We start from the raw sequence: 18317 nt of genomic DNA, 5'->3' as shown, positions 1-18317 counted from the left end.
AACAGTGCTCAAAGAAGTACTTAGGAATAAAGAGATACGCTTGAAGTTTTCAAAGATTACAGTTACTACGATAAGGAACAGCACAGTAGACCGTTCAGCTGAACAGGAGTGGAATCTCTAAAAAGGGCGATCACATAAGTTAGAAAGATAAACTTAGGTACAAAGAAGTTAACTCCAAAGAAACGCTGGTTAACAAAAGAAATACTTCAGCTGATCGAAGAAAGGAGGAAGTAGAAAAATGTTCAGGGAAATCAGGAATACAGAAATACAAGTCACTTAGTAATGAGATAAATCAGAAGTGCAGGGAAACTAAGGCGAAATGGGTACATGAAAAATGCGAAAAAATCGAAAAAGAAATGATTGTCGGAAGGACTGACTCAGCATACACAAAAGACAGAACCATATTCGGTGAATTCAAAAGCAAGGGTGGTAACATTAAGACTGCAATGGGAATTCCACTGTTAAATGCAGATGAGACAGAAAATGGGTGGAAAGAGTACATTGAAGGCCTTTATTAGGGGGGAAACTTGTGTGACGACGTGATAGAAGAAGAAACAGGAGTCGATAGAGAAGAGATAGGGGAATCAGAATTTAGAAGAGGTTTGGAAGACTTAAGATCAAATAAAGTAGAAGGGATAGATAACTTTTCGTCGCAGTTTCTAAAATCGTTGGGAGAAGCGGCAACGAAAAGACTATTCACGTTGGTGTGTAGAATGTATCAGTCTGGCGATATACCGTTAGGCTTCCGGGAAAACGTGGTTCACACAAATCCAAAGACTACAAGAGACGAAAAGTGCGAGGATTATCGCACGATCAGCTTAACAGCTCATGCATCCAAGTTTCTGACAAAAGTTATATACAGAAGAATGGAAAACAAAATTGTGCATCTGTTAGATGACTATTAGTTCGGCTTTAGGAAAGGTAAAGGCACTGGAGAGGCAGTTCTGACGTTTCGGTTGATAATAGAAGCGAGACTAAAGTAAAATCAAAACATGGTCTTAGGACTTGTCGATCTGGAAAAAGCGACCGACGATGTCAAGTGGTGCGAGATGCTGAGAAAAGCAGGGGTAAGCTATAGGGAAAGACGAGTAATATACATTATGTTCAAGAACCATGAAGGAATAATAAGAGTGGAAGACGAAGAACGAAGTACTCGGATTAAGACAGGGATGTAGTCTTTAGCCCATGCCGTTCAGTCTGCACATCGAAGGAGCAATGATGGAAATGAAGGCAAGTTTCATGCGTGGAATTAAAAATGCAAGGTGAAAGGATATCAATGATAAGATTCATTGATGATATTGCTATCCTGAGTGAAAATGAAGAAGAATTACAGGATGTGTTGAATGGAATGAATAGTCTAATGAGAACAGAACATGAATTTAGAGGAAATCGAAGAAAGACGAAAATAATGAGAAGAAGCAGAAATGAGAACAGCGAGAAACTTAAAAACATGACTGGTGATCACGAGGTAGATGAAGTTAAGGCCGGCCGCGGTGGTCTCGCGATTCTAGGCGCGCAGTCCGGAACCGCGCGACTGTTACGGTCGCAGGTTCGAATCCTGCCTCGGGCATGGATGTGTGTGATGTCCTTAGGTTAGTTAGGTTTAACTGGTTCTAAGTTCTAGGGGACTGATGACCTAAGATGTTAAGTCCCATAGTGCTCAGAACCATTTTTGAAGTTAAGGAATTCTGCTACCGAGGTAGCAAAACAACTCACGACGGACGGAGCAAGGATAACACCAAACGCAGGCTAGCACTGACAAAAGGGCATACCTAGGTAAGAGAAGTCTACTAATATCAAACATAGACTAGGCGTTAATTTCAGGAAGAAATTTGTGACAATGTACGTTTGAAGTACAGCATTGTATGGCAGTGAAACATGAACTGTCGGAAAAACGGAACAGTAGAGAATCTGAGCTTTTAAAATGTGTGCTATAGAAGAATGTAGAACATAAAGTGGACTGATAGGTATGCAATGACTAGGTTCTCTGCAGAAAGGGCGGGGAGAGAAGTAAATGGAAAACACTGACAAAAAGAAGGGACAGGTTGGCAGGACATCTTTGAAGAAATCGGGGAATAACTTCTATGGTACCAGAGGGAGCTGTAGAGTATAAAAATTGTACAAGAAGATAGAGATTGGTACACATTCAGCAAATAATTGAGGACGTAGACTGCAAGTGCTACTCTGAGATGAAGACGTGGTCACTGGAGAGAATCCACCGCGTACGACACAAATCAGTCACAGATCGTTTTTAGAAATCCGACGATTTTCAAGTGAAACTATTATCAGGAACGCTTTCCCAATTTTGGCTCATTGGCTTTCTCATCCTTCGAGTGCTGCATGAAGATATCGAGGGATGTCTCTTATCATGCTGAATTTTTTGAGTAATTTGTAGATCGGAGATGGTACTAGCGCAGTTGTCTCCCTGAGCCGTGATGCCACTAATATTTACACATGCTGCCTTCAGTAATTTATCGGATATGTTTAGTCACTGTGAAGCACTTCCGACGAAGTGACATGACGCAGTAGTTAAGGCACTAGATTGGCATTCACGAAAGATTTCCTTTAAATTATCATACAGATATACAGATTTAGGTTTGCCTACGGCAAGGAGGACAATGGCACGCGCTTAACTTTGAACCTTTGTTAATGGCTATCCGTTTGCTGCAGTCACAAAACACCAAAGGCAGGTTTAAGCATTAGAGCGAAAAATTTGGCTTGATCACATGTATATCTCTGTGTTACATTATAGCTGTGTACATCAAAAATTCAAAGAGGAGCGTTGCCTACCATTCCCCACCCGTATGGGACAATAATACGCATACAATTAGTTATTTTGCGATCCACATATCATACACGGAAGTCATACTTCAATATAATCACAAAATAACCATATTCAAGAAATCCATATTATATCTATGATACCAAGACGTACTTATATAAACGAAATGTAACATTAATGGCAAATCCTAAACACATCTTATTAAATTTAATTATTACTAAGGCAGTAGTCATATTTTAGGTTTTCTACGAAACTGGCAGCTCTGCAGTCTGAACAAAACCGCCCAGAACACAGGACGCATCACTACCACAGTTCTCCATCAGGACCATATTATTCACACAAGAGACACACCTCAGAAGTGTCACTTATGGGACAATCTGGAGACTGATTCATGAGAGTCAACGTCATCTAAATCATCATCTTGACACAGTTCCGCTTCGTTATCAATTTAATCTGACGAACTGATATCGTCGTAAAAGAGTCTCTTTTTCTTCTTATTCTGTTGTTTCTCATTTAAAACTTCCATTTCTGCTGCTGCTTTAGCTTATGTCTTATTATCGACTTTTTTTGAGTGGACATAAGAGTTTCTGAATGTTGCTTAGGTCTTCATTTGCTTGATCCTAGTAGGTTTATTGTCAACGTAAGTACGGGAGAAATTTCTGGATAGGACGCCACTGCTCAGCTGCAGCAAGGTTCGTCATCTGCGTTTGATTCGTCTCTTCTTTCAGCCGTCTGCACCTCCACAGGTGATTCATTCATTCGAATGAAGTCCTCCCCTGAGAACACATATAGGTTGAGAGGGAAGATTCCTGCCTTTTTAAGGGGGGTAGAACGTCAAACAGGCCGACTTGGAGCAGGAGAGGCACCACAGGACATTTTATTTTCTACTGTCTATACTTTTACGAATAAATTCATAAAAATTTGTCAGCATGACCTGGAAGGACTCGGGATTCACACTCATAGCAGTGGAAATTCAAAAACATAACAAAATTAATTTTTTACACGTGAAATTTCATCATTTTTTCGCTTACTATTGGCTGCATTTGATGCTATAGGTACATTTTCCTTCACAAGTAACAGAGATTCTTTGATGAATTTTGCACAGCATAAAAACCATACTTACAAGCGTATGAAACTCTAGAATTTTCCAAATCTATTAAAAACTGTGGTAAAAATTGAGATAATTAACTACAAAATTTAATTTTTTTCTTAACATAAAGTTTAAAACGTAACAGCTGTGGGGCGGCGGGTGGAATTATTATTGTTGTTATTTAAATGTAGAATGTAATGTAGGAAAGATGCATTTCCCGGCCGATTAACCATATGTGGGGCGGCTGGTGGAATTAATTGTTATATAAATGTTCCTATTATTTATGCTGTCTTTTGCCGTTCTCAACACTGGCTCTCTAACTACAATATTGGCAACCAGAAAGTGATTAGCAAAACGTGAAGCCTGTAATTAGAATTCCTAGTGCCCACTTCATCTGAGAAATACACTTATAGCTACAGCTTATAGCTCTGAGGAATTAGGAGATTGTCTGGGATTCATAATCAAAAACGATTCTCTAAAAATGTTCACTATATTCTGAAAGTCACAGACCAAAAAAAAAAAAAAAAAAAAAAAAAAAAAAAAAAAAAAAAAAAGAATCCACACAATCTAACTAACACAGCAGTTCAGAGTCTAAAGCGCTGATACAACTATAACCGTTCAAATTAACTGTTTAAGTGAATGCTCGCCATAATTTGATGATAATGTTCATCAAATGTCACGCTAAATAATGGTAGAAGGTCTGTCCCGCGGCGGCACGTGAAAATACGACATACGCAAACTGAAGATGATTCATTAAAGTCATCCCAGAATTAACACTTCACTCGAAAATGATTTCATGGTTACTCGTATCCCGAGTAACTTATTACGGCATCCGAGGCTGTTTATAGCAATGATACCGACGCGATGCGACTCCCGGCACAGATCAGCGTCTGGAGAGAACTGGGGCCTTACTTCCTCGCGCATCCTTCTTATATATAAAGCCGCGGTGCGGACGGCTAGGGGAACTCCTGATCAAAATTGCTCTCCCGACTAGCCGCTGGGCTAGTAATGCACCACTTTAAGTTATTGAATAAATCATTGCTTCCTTTGCTGATGGCCGATGAAGCTCTCAACTTAAATGTGCAATCAGCACACAGGTAAATAATCATAATAACAGTCTGACGTGGCTAAGTCAACTATTTTGGGCGAGAGAATTAATTTAATTACACTTCACGCAGTAGACGAGCTCTGAACTTGCCCTTTGGATATACGCTATCGCTATAGTTTTATAGTTATTCAATTGAAACTTCTCACATCTTTATGATTATAGCGGATCTCCCTTCTACTTAAATTTAAACATCCTAGCCTTATTTATTCGCCTACTTAATCTATCTTGCTTCCTTAATTTCTAAGACAAAAACGAGAAAATCATGAATTTCAACAAGAATATTAATTTGTGAGATCCAGAATACTGTTTCTACTAAATTATAATGAAAAAGGAATCTAAATATAAATTTTTAAGTTTCTAGCTCTTTTCTGTTGCGCCAATGATTTTTGCAGAAAAACATCCAAATTTCGAAAATGGTTAAAGTTATTGAACTGACATTCAACGCTTATTGATTTAGTATTACTCCTGACATGCTAGAACCGTTTCAGGTTATTTACTTGATTTTTAAGGTATTGCGCAACATTTATGACGTCAGAGCTAGTTACAGCGGACAAGGCTGGCACACAACGGAAAGACTGATGTGAATTTTATACGGCGTGAGTAGGCTGCTTCCTTACACAGCTCATTCATTTTTTTCATAAATTAAATAGATTCTAGAGTTTCAGACACCTGTAAGTATGGTCTGTATGCTGTGCAAAATTCATCGAACAGTCTCTCTTACTTATGAAGAAAAGTGTACCTATAGCAACAAATGCAGCCAGTAGTAAGTGAAAAAATGATGAAATTTCACATGTAAAAAAAAATTATTTTGTTATGTTTTTGAACTTCCGCTGCTACGGGTGTGAATCCCGAATCCTTCTTGGTCATGCTGACAAAGTTTTATGAATTTACTTGTAAAAGTATAGACAGTGGAAATTAAAATGTCCTGTGGTGCCTCTCCTGCTCCAGGTCGGCCCGTTTGAAGTCCTACCCCCCTTAAAGCCAGAAACAGCTTTATCAATTCCTGTGACCTTAGTGTAAACTACATTAAAAACAACTGGGACGTCTTCCTTGCAGATCCTTTGATATGGATGGCTTTTCATAAACAGAGTGTGTTCTTTGTTGTAAACAGCCTTAAGAGGGCCGTAGAAAGAACATTTATTGGGTGCAATTGATGGGAAGTGTATGGTGGTAAAGAGACCGCTATAATACTTTTTATTTGCAGAATTTGGAGGGATTTATGACAGGGATAACCGTCCATAATCAGAAGGGATGGACTTGCAAGTGAAGACTGTGTGTTTCGCGATATGTCTCAGGCGTCTTAGAAACAACCATCAGCGACCGTCCCATAATTCCAACAGTAATAGGCCTACATGATCCCTGCAGGTCCTCCACGTGTTAATGCGATCGATATTCTTATGCTGGCAAAAATACCAATGAGCGGTATAAAAATGCCTACAGCGCTCACTGTTCGACACACAGTCATGTTTAGACCATGCTCCAAAGTTGCAACAGTTCCGAATTGTTCCTGTGTTTCTGGACCGATGACTGATGGAGGTATCTGTACTGTAGAAATTCCCCTCTCGTCGACACTGTAAATCCGTGATGGTGGAAACTGATACTTCTCAGTAACTGTCATGATGTTTTCATAAAGCAGTTGTATGTCTTGTTTATTAAATGCTAGAATTCGGTTCCCATGTTTTGACTAAGTTTTCGAACGCTTAGGTTTGGATGCCACCTCAAACATCATTGTGTCCAGTCTTCCCAGCCAATACAGTTTTAGAGTTGAAACCATGTTTTAATTGGTTTCCTTCAGCAAATTAATAAGCAAGTGGCCTTAGTTCGTTAATATCATACCATAAAACATTTTCGCCAATAACAGCAAACTGTCATCAAGTTACTTTTCCTGTTGTTTGCTTAACACTGCTTTTGTGCCCATTCTTGGGCCACCTGCAACACCCATCTTCAGTCTTTCCCGAAGAGCATCCTCATGAATACCAAACTGTCACCCAGTTTCTCTAAATACCTTTCAAATTCTAACTATAGTCACGGCCACCACTAATGAGTCTTCTGTTCACAAGTTTATCGCCTATAATTCCGAACCACTTCGTAATAAAATTATTGTTTTATTAAAAGCATCGTAAATATCAGATACTGATTGTCTTAAAAACCTCCGTAAAAATCAAACAGTTTTTAATTACGTGAAAGGTAAGTTACGTAGACGGAGGACCATGTCTCGTCCTACGAACCTTTACTCCAGTTTGCGTGATTTTCTTCACATTGAAACGCGAAGTATAACTAACGAAGGACAGCCAACCTTTTGTAGTGTACAGGACATTATCTTTAGGCACTCTGGTTGCACAACAAAACAACGGTCTTCCGCTTATCTTGCTCAGAACCTCAAAATCCTTTTAGAAGAATTTGTAGCGAAAAAAAAAAAAAAATTCCAGGTGTAACTTAAACGCCTAACACTGCAGCAAGTCCGACTTACTGATGCTAGCTTGGGAAACCTATCACTTGGTGTTGTTGCACTCATCTTCGTCTATGGGCTGGAAGCACCTAGGGATGGGAAAAACAGACCGATTAAAACCGATACCGGTAATGTCGTTCTGAATAACCGGTATTTTTCTGTATTCGTTTGGTCTCGGTTAAAACAGGTATTTCCACTCCTTCCCATTAACATGGTAAAAAATCGAAAAATCAATTATCCATAGCAGTGCTAAGACTTTCCTTTTTTAAATAATATCTTTTTAAAGAAAGAGAAAATTTTACCCATAAAATTTGCGTTTCATTGAAATATTGCGTTATCCCCTCCCCACCCCGCCCCACCCCCCCCCCCCCCACCCACCCACATCAACCATGCACCTTGCCGTTGGTGGGGAGGCTTGCGTGCCTCAGCGATACAGATGGCCGTACCGTAGGTGCAACCTCAACGGAAGGGTATCTGTTGAGAGGCCAGACAAACGTGTGGTTCCTGAAGAGGGGCAGCAGCCTTTTCAGTAGTTGCGGGGGCAACAGTCAGGATGACTGACTGATCTGGCCTTGTAACACTAACCAAAACGGCCTTGATGTGCTGTTACTGCGAACGGCTAAAAGCAAGGGGAAACTACAGATTAAGGAAAGGCAAACCTACGTTTCTAGCATTTGTAGACTTAGAGAAAGCTTTTGAAAATGTTGAGGGGAATACTCTCTTTGAAATTCTAAAGGTGGCATGGATAAAATACAGGGAACGAAAGGCTATTTACAATTTGTACAGAAACCAGATAGCAGTTATAAGAATCGAGGGGCATAAAAGGGAAGCAGTGGTTAGGAAGGGAGTGAGGCAGGGTTGTAGGCTCTCCCCGATTTTATTCAATCTGTATATTGAGCAAGCAGTAAAGGAAACAAATGAAAAATTCGGAGTTGGTATTAAAATCCACGGAGAAGAAATAAAAACTTTGAGGTTCGGCGATGATATTGTAATTCTGTCAGAGACAGCAAAGGACTTGGAAGAGCAGATGAACGGAATGGACAGTGTCTTGAAAGGAGGATATAAGATGAACATCAACAAAAGCAAAAGAAGGATAGTGGAATCTAGTCGAATTAAATCGGGTGATGCTGAGGGAATTAGATTAGGAAATGAGACACTTAGAGTAGTAAAGGAGTTTTGCTATTTGGGGAGCAAAATAACTAATGATGGTCGAAGTAGAGAAAATATAAAATGTAGACTGGCAATGGCAAGGAAAGCGTTTCTGAAGAAGAGAAATTTGGTAACATCGAGTATAGATTTAAGTGTCAGGAAGTCGTTTCTGAAAGTATTTGTATGGAGTGTAGCCATGTATGGAAGTGAGTCATGGACGATAAATAGTTTGCACAAGAAGAGAATAGAAGCTTTCGAAATGTGGTGCTACAGAAGAATGCTGAAGATTAGATGGGTAGATCACATGACTAATGAGGGTGTATTGAATAGTTTGTGGCACAACTTGACAAAAAGAAGGGACCGGTTACTAGGACATGTTCTAAGGCATCAAGGGATCACAAATTTAGAATTGGAGGCCAGCGTGGAGGGTAAAAATCGTAGAGGGAGACCAAGAGATGAATACACTAAGCAGATTCAGAAGGATGTAGGTTGCAGTAAGTACTGGGAGATGAAGAAGCTTGCACAGGATAGGGTAGCATGGAGAGCTGCATTAAACCAGTCTCAGGACTGAAGACCACAACAACAACAACAATGCGTTATTACAGATAACAGGAAAAGCGACCAGTGCTATTTTAATAATAAACCGATAGAAACAAGCAAGACGAACATGAGATAAGAATTGTTACAGCGTTGGTGAGATAACAATGCACGTGTTGCCACGTGGCGTGGACTATGAGATGGTACGCTGTGAGCGAGGCTTGCCCCATCTGGTCTGTCTGGTGGTTTCCCCTCTGTCGTCATCGGACATCAGGTGTATTGCAGAATAGCAGCATCCACATCCTGGAAGTATTTTGGGTAGTGTGATTCCAATAAAGTACAATGATCCATTTGCTTGAAAAAGTTAAAAACGAGAGGAGCCACCACAAACTTACATTGTAATGTAAAGAGAAAACTAAAAAGTTAACATTTCATTCATAGTCTGCAATAAAAATAGAAAGCAGCTGACCTACATCTACATCTACAGCTACCTGGATACTCTGCAAATAACATTTAAGTGTCCTGGCAGATTGGTCATCGAACCACCATCACAATTCTCTATTATTCCAATCTCGTATAGCGCGCGGAAAGAATGAACACCTATATCTTTCCGTACGAGCTCTGATTTCCCTTATTTTATAGTGGTGATCGTTCCTCCCTGTGTCGGTCGGTGTCAACAAAATATTTCTCTTAATGATGTCCAGCCCAAATCCTGTATCATTTCTGTGACACTCTATCCCATACTTCGCGATAATACAAAACGTGCTGCCTTCCTTCGAACTTTTTCGATGTACTCCTTCAGTCCTATCTGGTAAGGATCCCACACCGCGCAGCAATATTCTGGAAGAGGACGGACAAGCATAGTGTAGGCAGTCTCCTTAGTCGGGCTGTCAATAAAATGCAGTCTTTGGTTAGCCTTCCCCACAACATTTTCTATGTGTTCCTTCCAATTTAAGTTGTTCGTAATTGTAATACCTAGGTATTTAGTTGAATTCGGCTTTTAGATAAGACTGATGTATCGTGAAACCGAAGTTTAACGCCGCTACAGTCGCAGGTTCGAATCCTGCCTCGGGGACGGATGTATGAGATGTCCTTAGGTTAGTTAGGCTTATGTAGTTCTAAGTTCTAGGGGACTGATGACCTCAGCAGTTAAGTCCCATAGTGCTCAGAACCATTTGAACCATTTTTTGAACCGAAGTTTAACGAGTTCCTTTTAGCACTCATGTGGATGACCTCACACTTTTAGTTATTTAGGGTCAACTGCAACTTTTCGCACCATGCACATATATTTTCTAAATAGTTTTGCAGTTTATCTTCTGATGACTTTATTAGTCATGTCCACGAAGCATACATTTATGTGGTTGTAGCCCTTCAAAACGAACAAATTAACAAGAAAACCAGAGTTCATCAACCTCAGTTTACACCCTTTAGCACTAACTACTGTCCAAATACTGGCACGATTTCCGATTACAGCATAATTTTTGACAGAGTTTATAAAACTGAGAATCGGTAGTGGAGTACTGGTGGTTTTTTGTAGAACTCAACCACGTATCACTTCCAGAAAAACAGGGAACGGTGGACGGCCTAAGTCTTCTTTTATTTACCTATTTGCTTTAATATTTTGATTCTATGTGCTTTGAAACTGAGGGAGCCAAAATTTATCAATCTTCATTCTATTTCTACTTTTATCACAGGAAGTAATAGGAATGAAATATTTAAAATCAGTTATTTCAAAATCCAGTCATTTTAAGCTGTTAAAAAAAAAAAACGATGTCACCGAGAACGTTTTGATTCTACATCTATATCTACGGGTCGACAGAAGCGTCCGATCCCACGCGTTGGCTTTGACGCGTGACGTAAGGGTGTTGTCGTGTGTGACGTCATGACGGCGCGGAGTTTGGTTTGTGAGCGTGGCGTGTTTGTAGATGTCGTCGTGTTGTGATTTGTTGTGCTCTCTGGTGGTATGTTCAGGGTTTTCGTTTGTGTGGTGTAATGGGCTCAGTTTGGTTTTGCTCATTATCCAGAATTGTTAGTGTCGGCTGTGTTTGTAGTGGCATTCGTTTCAGTGAGTTAACGATTTGGTGTGAAGGTTAATTTAGTGTTGTTCGCTGTACATCGTGTGGTAATTTTAGTAAAATTAATCGGTTGTTGTTTTTGTTCAGGAATGGATATGACGGATAAAATTAACAGTGCGCAGGTCAAGGGAAGTGTTCGATACCAATGTGTGACTGTGTATGTTGATATTGGTATCAAGAGATGTTTTTGAGCTATATACGCCAAGGGAAGTGTTTGATCCTAATTTATGGGATCGGGAGCTGCTGTTGAGCTATATAGGTCAAGGGAAGTGTCCGATTACAGATGATATTGTGTTTAGTGGTATTTGGGGAGTTTTGTGACGTCGGTTTTTTTCGTCGTTTTGTGTGGTTTTGTATGGGGGTGGATGTCTAAATTTGTTTATATTTAGTTTGCCGTCACCCAAAAACACCCCATTTCTCGCGCTTGTCCCGTTAGTGTCATTAGGGTTTTTGTGGAAAGTGTGTGTGTTTGTTTTTAGACGTATTTTCGTCCTCATAATGTGTACGTACCGACTTTACATGCGCCATATTGGAATCGTGGTTTATGGTCGTTTCCGCCATATTTGTGACGTCATGGGTCAAAGCAGACAGGCGGGATCGGACGCTTCCGTATAGGTACTATGCAAGTCACCGTACGGTGCGTGACGAAGGGTGGCCTGTACCACTAATACTCATTTCCTCCCCTGTTCCGCTCGCAAATAGAGCGAAGGAGAAACGACGATCTATATGCCACCGTAGGATCACTAATTACTCGTATCTTACCTTCATGGTCCTTACGCGCAAATGCATGTTGGCGGCAGGAGAATCGTTTGGCAAACAGCTTCAGCTGCCGGTTCCGTAAATTTTCTCGATAGTGTCTCTCGAGAAGAACGTCGCCTTCCCTTCTGGGATTCTCATTTATGTTCCCGAAGCATCTCCGTAACACTTAGGTGTTGTTAGAACCCACCGGTAACAAATCTAGCAACCCGCTTCGGGATTACTTCGACTTCCTTCAATCGGACCTCGCACGGAGCCCAAACACTTGAGAAGAGTTCGACAATAGCTCGCACCAGCATCCTACGAGCTGTCTCCTTTACAGGTGAACCACTCTTTCGTACAACTCTCACACCTGACCATTCGCTTTCCCTACCACATTTCTCACATGCTCGTTCCATTTCATAACGCTTTGCAACGTTACCTCCAGATACTTAAACGACCGGACTGTGTCAAGGAGGACACTAGTAATACTCCATCGGAACATTACATTCATTTATCCGCCTTAACTTCGACGAGAATCGCCATTCCTGGTAGCACCTGACATTTCACCGTGCGTCCCATTCTCCTATGGGTACCGTTACTCCTCTACCCCCTGCAAGAATTAAGGCGAAAGCCGAGATGGTTCCTTTGAACTGGCCGCGTGTTAAGCTTTTCCCCATCTTAGAACAATCATCGCTTCTGCTTCATCTGTGGCGGCCTCATCGTCGTTGGAAGGTTAATTGCTCTGTAGTATTACCAAGATTTTGATGTAACCACACAGCGGGTATTGCAACGCTACATGGCGGAATGTGGGTGAATGTGCCCGCCATGGGCCATCAAACTAAGAAAGAAGCTAATAGAAATCAACTGTAGATCTCAGTTTCAGAACCCTCCGATAATGGACAACACATCGATGTGCACATTTTGAAACGTCCCTTTAGAAAATTAATGAATTACTGTGCTGATAAACCTCTTACATTATTAGATTTTCACACAGCTGAGCAGAACTGAACGTACTCAGACATTTCCCTCTTTACCTATTCTGATCAACAATAAACTGACACACAATATTTTTAGCGGAACGCATTCTGACTTTCAATAATCCCTACAAAAGAATGGCCCTGACTAACATTAACTTTTACTATTCATCAATCACTTACGCCACAAAAATCTTCGTTACTCGAACTACTGCAATACAGCGAGCGCCACTACTGCCAGTTGTTGTTGTTGTGGTCTTCAGTCCTGAGACTGGTTTGATGCAGCTCTCCATGCTACTCTATCCTGTGCAAGCTTTTTCATCTCCCAGTACCTACTGCAACCTACATCCTTCTGAATCTGCTTAGTTTATTCATCTCTTGGTCTCCCTCTACGATTTTTACCCTCCACGCTGCCCTCCAATACTAAATTGATGATCCCTTGATGCCTCAGAACATGTCCTACCAACCGATCCCTTCTTCTGGTCAAGTTGTGCCACAAACTTCTCTTTTCCCCAATCCTATTCAGTAGTTCCTCATTAGTTATGTGATCTATCCATCTAATCTTCAGCATTCTTCTGTAGCACCACATTTCAAAAGCTTCTATTCTCATCTTGTCCAAACTAATTATCGTCCAAGTCTCACTTCCATACATGGCTACACTCCATACAAATACTTTCAGAAATGACTTCCTGACACTTAAATCCATACTCGATGTTAACAAATTTCTCTTCTTCAGAAACGTTTTCCTTGCCATTGCCAGTCTACATTTTATATCCTCTCTACTTCGACCATCATCACTTATTTTGCTCCCCAAATAGCAAAACTCCTTTACTACTTTAAGTGTCTCATTTCCTAATCTAATTCCCTCAGCATCACCCGACTTAATTAGACTACATTCCATTATCCTTGTTTTGCTTTTGTTGATGTTCATCTTATATCCTCCTTTCAAGACACTGTCCATTCCATTCAACTGCTCTTCCAAGTCCTTTGCTGTCTCTGACAGAATTACAATGTCATCGGCGAACCTCAAAGTGCCGGCCGGTGTGGCCGTGCGGTTAAAGGCGCTTCAGTCTGGAACAGCGTGACCGCTACGGTCGCAGGTTCGAATCCTGCCTCGGGCATGGATGTGTGTGATGTCCTTAGGTTAGTTAGGTTTAATTAGTTTTAAGTTCTAGGCGACTGATGACCTCAGCAGTTAAGTCGCATAGTGCTCAGAACCATTTGAACCATTTTTGAACCTCAAAGTTTTTATTTCTTCTCCATGAATTTTAATACCTACTCCAAATTTTTCTTTTGTTTCCTTTACTGCTTGCTCAATATACAGATTGAACAACATCGGGGAGAGGCTACAACCCTGTCTTACTCCCTTCCCAACCACTGCTTCCCTTTCATGTCCCTCGACTCTTATAACAGCCATCTGGTTTCTGTACAAATTGTAAATAGCCTTTCGCTCCCTGTATTTTACCCCTGCCACCTTTAGAATTTGAAAGAGAGTATTCCAGTCAACATTGTCAAAACTTTCTCTAAGTCTACCAATGCTAGAAACGTAGGTTTGCCTTTCCTTAATCTTTCTTCTAAGATAAGTCGTCAGTATTGCCTCACGTGTTCCAGTGTTTCTACGGAATCCAAACTGATCTTCCCCGAAGTTGGCTTCTACTAGTTTTTCCATTCGTCTGTAAAGAATTCGTGTTAGTATTTTGCTGCTGTGACTTATGAAACTGATAGTTCGGTAATTTTCACATCTGTCAACACCTGCTTTCTTTGGGATTCGAATTATTATATTCTTCTTGAAGTCTGAAGGTATTTCGCCTGTTTCATACATCTTGCTCACCAGACGGTGGAGTTTTGTCAGGACTGGCTCTCCCAAGGCCGTCAGTAATTCCAATGGAATGTTGTCTACTCCGGGGGCCTTGTTTCGACTCAGGTCTTTCAGTGCTCTGTCAAACTCTTCACGCTGTATCATATCTCCTATTTCATCCTCATCTACATCTTCTTCCATTTCCGTAATATTGTCCTCAAGTACATTGCCCATGTATAGACCCTCTATATACTCCTTCCACCTTTCTGCTTTCCCTTCTTTGCTACTGCCAGCTAAATAAAAAATTCTAACTACTGAAGGCACTAACTACTGATAGACATAGTTAGCAAATGAAAGATTTTGGTAGAGAACAAACAATGTATTTACCTTAATAGTGTTCAAAAGTCATAATATATGTATCAGTTCATGATATCCAGCATTACAGATTTACTCTCTGTGATGGACACACGTCCAGATCATCCACTCTCAAAATTCTGCCATCTCTCTCCCCACATCCACCACTGCTGGTGGCTCACCTCCAACTGCGCAACGCTACGCGCTGTTCACATCCAGCTGCACAACACTCCAATAGCAAACAACAATGCAAACCAGCCACAGACTCCACACAGCAGAGCCAGTGATTTTCATACAGAGCGCTACGTGGCGTTTCCAATAAAAAAAACCTAAACAGCCTTCTTACAATTTTAATATCAATTTTGTTCGAATTTCCCTTAACTTTGAGTTGTATATTAACCCTTCAACAAAAATACGGAGAGAAAAGACAACCTGCAACAGACATCTTTTAAAATCTATAGATTTTCTGCAGTGTGTGTTCGTAGGAGATGCACTTGGAAGCAACTGAATAGTTTCATTGATTGTCTTTTTAACGCTTACGGCGAGCAGCGGTGTAGATCTCATTTGGAAGATCCAGTGAAACTGATGTAGCTTTTTTGTCACTGCGCTGAGTCACAGCAGACGAATTGAGAAGTTTGATAAGAACAATGCGCACCCACATTTCCTGTCCCATTATCGTCCCTAACCTTTTCGATGACCACCGTACTGTGAGTTAGCGAGCACTGCGCTCTCATTTAAATATATGGCCGAAAAAGTGAGCCTACATGAATTGTGAAACGAACCCTGTCGTCCAGGAGCGCATGCCACAAAGGGCGCAGATTCACCACGAGATGGGGAAACTCATAGGCGTCTATTGTCTACTGAGGACTAAGCGCTGTAGTGTGCGAGTGAGACAGAAGAGAACCTACGTCATAGGGAAACGCAGCATAAGCCGTTTGTGGCCAAATAAATGTATCAGTGTTAAATAAGGTGGACCTAAGATAGGCCATAAAGGAAAATGTGGTGTCACCGCCAGACACCACACCTCCTATTTGGTAGCCTATAAATCGACCGCGGTCCGTTAGTATACGTCGGACCCGCGTGTCGCCAATATCGGTGATTGCAGACCGAGCGCCGCCACACGGCAGGTCTAGTCTAGAGAGACTCCCTAGCACTCGCCCCAGTTGTACAGCCGACTTTGCCAGCGATGGTTCACTGTCTCCAAACGCTCTCATTTGCAGAGACGACAGTTTAGCATAGCCTTCAGCTCCGTCATTTGCTACGACCTAGCAAGGCGCCATATTTAGTTACTATTCTGAACATATAATGTTGTGAATCATGTACCATCAAGAGCGACGTTCATCATTAATGGATTAAAGTTAAGTATCAAACTAATTATGTCCGCTTTCTGAATTCTAATTTCTTGGCATGTTCCAGACCTCACGTCAGTATAGTCCTTCCCTCCTCACGCCAGCCGGCCTCGGTGGTCTCGCGGTTCTAGGCGCGCAGTCCGGAACCGTGCGACTGCTACGGTCGCAGGTTCGAATCATGCCTCGGGCATGAGTGTATGTGATGTCCTTAGGTTAGTTAGGTTTAAGTAGTTCTAAGTTCTAGGGGACTAATGACCACAGCAGTTGAGTCCCATAGTGCTCAGAGCCATTTTGAACCTCCTCACGACAGCCTGCGTGAGCTAAAACGCGTGCATTTTGGCCTCCATTCGTAACACGGTGTTGGCTCTTCTGCCAACACAATAGAAAACATTTATGAAAACAAATTCTGTAGTAGTGTAGGCAATGAAGCCACAGTAATTTTAATCTGCCATCGTTCATAAATTTTCATGGTGTTCCCAATAAAACCTGAATATTGATCATATCTATAATAGTTTATTATTTACTGTTAAAGTGAAAGTAACACATTTTGTAACAAAAACCTGAATGCTAAAATCTGAACGCTTTGGGCGATTTTAACGATCGATATTTCATATAGAAACACATCATTAAAATGACAAACATTGTAGATATCAACTCTGTAACTTTGTTTAAAAGATATAGTAAATTTAAATTATCAGTATTTTCAGTTAAGTATCAGATCATCATTTCCTCCACACAAAACACATTGAACGATGACAGCATGACACCTTATTGAATCATTAGGTAATAGAATATTTGTTGTAAAGTTTAGTGCATAGTAGTTGCTTTTTTTCCTTATTTATTTATCAGAAAGCACATTGGTGCAATGCTACTGGCCGTGACATTGAGAGCTAAGAAGGAAATTGCATTGGTTTTGTGTAAAAGAATTTAACGTTTATTATGAAAGGGATATTATCGTTACTTAATTTAGAACGTGAAAGTGGTAAAGCTTTGATTATTTAAATATGTTAAAATGTAAAATAATGTAGATTAAGCTGTAGCCAATCAGATGGACGGCTTCAGGAAAGGGAACTGCCCTGGTCAGTTGAGGGAAGATGTTCGGCGCGCCGGAAACGCGGCCGCCGACGGGCAGAGGGACAGTGCTGGTGCAGACGCGAAAGCGGACAGTTCGGCTGGAGACACCAAAGGGTGCAGTCCGCACTGAGACGCGAAAGCGGACAGTCGGTCTTTAGGCAGCTAGGAAGTGAAGCGAATTAGAAAATTTCGCGTTGTGTGGTATCGTGGGACTTAGTCTCTTAGCAGTGAGCAGCCGCGCTCCTGGTGTGAAGTCTAACTTTTCACGTACGTAACTTTTATTTCACGATGAGACTGTGAATGATCGAACTGTGCCAACGGATATGCGCTCGGGTGTAATAGTAACTCTAAATACGACCACATTCGCTATTAGTTTTCTTTCTGAATAAACATTATTCTAACCAAATCGCAACTGTGTGGCCTACATCATTTATGAGTCGCTAATTTAGTTCTCGTTATTATTATTACTGTTATAATATGTTATGTTATCTTTGTATTTCGCAAACTTGCCATCAATCAGACAATTTAACCAAAGGACTAATTTAGGGCGCGTAATGCGACACGTGCGGTTCAACCCCTAGACGAGTTTGAGCCAAGACATTTCGACGAAGAGGAACCGCATGTGAGCCCGAAAATCTATGGGATGTTATCACGCAGTACTCGTACATTCATGCTTCTCTCGGATTTAAAAGGAGGTAGGTCCTACAGAGCCGGTCGGAGTGGCTGAGCGGTTCTAGGCGCTACAAAAAGAAATGGTTCAATTAGCTTTGAGCACTATGGGACTTAACCTCTGAGGTCATCAGTCGCCTAGAACTTAGAACTACTTAAACCTAACTAACC

Source organism: Schistocerca americana, chromosome 7 (genome assembly GCF_021461395.2).
Source record: "Schistocerca americana isolate TAMUIC-IGC-003095 chromosome 7, iqSchAmer2.1, whole genome shotgun sequence".
NCBI lineage: Eukaryota > Metazoa > Arthropoda > Insecta > Orthoptera > Acrididae > Schistocerca > Schistocerca americana.
Note: the sequence above shows the minus strand (reverse complement) of the source record.